Here is a 2,541-nt window from a genome sequence, read left to right as displayed (position 1 = left end):
GCTCTCCTACACGTGTTCGTTGGAAAGTGATTTAATTTGCAGCTTCTAGATTCTGATAATAGGGTTATTGTGTGGATTAAGTGAGCTGATTCATACAAAGTGCTTGGCACTTGGTAACTGCCCAACAACTTGTTAATTAGTACATTATTATTAAATCCTTCCCTCGGGACCCCCATTTCCCCATGTTCTGTGTAGTCTTCCCTTCTCTGGATCTGCCTGTTTTGAAGCCTATTAGTCTCATTAATTCAGATGAAGGCAGGCTCTGTTCTCTGGTCTTCTTTCTTTGGGCCCAGAGGTGCTTCTGGTAGAGTGCCTTCTGCTGATATCTCACCTTCATTCCTTACAAATTCATCTGGCTGATTTAACTCTTAAACTGCTGCAGACCTCTCACCCGCACCCAGGTATGACATGACTACTATTTTTTTTTCAAAGCTGACTTTATACATATCAATGACCACAATCCCCTTCAGTAACTATGATTTATAGAAAGTCACATCTCAAATGCTTTCAGACAGAATTTCCTTAAACACTGGTCACCCTACCCTGAAACAACTCCATACATCCTTCATTCTCACTCCATAGTGTACTTTTCCTGCAGCGACAGTTAAGACAGTTTTAGTTGCAAAAACTTGTCTAAGCTGAGGGCTTTTCTCCTCCCAGTTTTTCCACATCGAAAGCTGCTGTGAAGTCTTTTATAGGATGTGTGCCATTCTGCTAGCAGCATTGCCGGCCAGTTTAGAGAGGCTCCCGGACGCAAAATGGCAATAAAAGAAGCAATACTGTTTTGTACTCTAGGACTAAAACTCAGAAAGGCTTAAAATGAATGTATTCATTCCTATTTTTATGCTGTGGGAAAACACAGTAGCCATCGCCTAAGACGGCTCCAATAATCTCCGTTTCCTGGGATTCCCACCCCCGTAGTGCTGCCTCCCACTGTGAACAGGGCTGCCTATGGAATCAAGAGAATGTTGAGGGTGACCAACAGTGACTTCTAAGGCTTTCTCATAAAATGTGCTTCTGCTTTGCACTCTTCAATCTCAGGCAATGCCAGGAGGACACTCAGACTGTCCAATGGAGAGGTCCCTATGGGAAGGTCATATAATCTTTTACCAACAGCCATGTGATCTCCGTTTTGACGGATGGATTCTTTAGCCCCAAGAGATGCTCTCAGATGAAATGTCTCCTCAGCCAACTTCTTGGCAGTAACCTCTTGAGCGACCCCTTAGCCACTCAGCTAAGTCACTTCCACTCCCAAATCTCAGACCTACAGAAATTATAGGTGAGATAATATTTATGGCTATTCTTGAGCCATTGGGTTTGGGAGAAATTTGTTAGATAGCGTGGATTATTAGTACATTCATATTTCCTTGGGTGATACATAGATAAATCCCAAAAGTATTGCTATTGGGGGTCCAGTATGTACATACATGCAAGGTTTATTCCCAACAAAATGTGCTTAAACACGTCTCTATGATCAATGGATGGCAGAAGACAAGTTTTATCAGTAATAAACTTATCTTAGTCTCATTAAGGTGCCTTCAAAACAAAACAAAAACAACAGTTCAATTAAAAAAAAACAAAACAGGTTACCAGGAGATCCACTGGGCCAGTTATATTTAATGCAGAGAGGCCAACACTGAGAGTTAGGGAGAAGGTTTTGGAGGATTCTAAAATTTACTAAAAGCTATTGAGGCTTGCTTTATGGCTTAATATAGTCTCTTTTGGGGGTGTGTGTGGTGGTGAGAGTTTACAGAGCAAATCAGTGTTCTATTCAGCAATCCACATGCATACATTCTCTTTCTTGGATTGGTTGCAACCCCCACAATGTGACACCATTTATTCCACGTGCCGTCTGTGTTTCCCTTTTTCTGTCCCTTCTAACCCTTCTAAACGTTGTCCTTGGGTAAATGCTGTCCTTTTTCTCTCAAGTGATTGATTATTCTAAGTTGCGCATGCCCCCTGAGTGTTCGTATTCCCTGACGAGACCTGCCTATTGTTTGGCTTACATTTGAGCTGTGGGGTGAGTTCAGTTCCAGATCTGAAGGGTGGCTATAGGTCATAGTCACAGGGCTTCCACCAGTCTCTTTCAGACAAGTAACGGTGTTTTTTGGTTATTTTCAATTATTTTTTTCTAGTTGTTTATGGTTTTGTGATCAATAGAGTTCATTTTGTTAAGAGAAGTCATAGGTATACATTAAAAATGCTTCCCCGCCGGCCCCCCTGTTGTTGTTAGTTGTCATCAGGTCAGCTGCAACTCACGACGCCCCCAGGTACAGCGAGGTGAAATGTCTTGTGCCATCTTCACGATCGTTGTTGCAGCCACTGTCTATTCTGAATGCCTCTGTCCTGGGAGGCTCATCCTCGAGCACTGTGCCCGAAAACTCAGAGGGTTTGTATCGGCTGATTTTTCTAGGTAGAACGTCAGTCTGTTTTAGTCTGGAAACTCTGCTAAAACCTGTTCACCACGGATGTCTCAGCTGGTATTTGAAATACCGATAGCAGAGCTTCCAGCAGCGTAGCAATATGCAAGCCATTGCAGTA

This window comes from Echinops telfairi, unplaced genomic scaffold (genome assembly GCF_000313985.2).
Source record: "Echinops telfairi isolate 266 unplaced genomic scaffold, ASM31398v2 ScPeMD7_5592;HRSCAF=6446, whole genome shotgun sequence".
Lineage (NCBI taxonomy): Eukaryota > Metazoa > Chordata > Mammalia > Afrosoricida > Tenrecidae > Echinops > Echinops telfairi.
Note: the sequence above shows the minus strand (reverse complement) of the source record.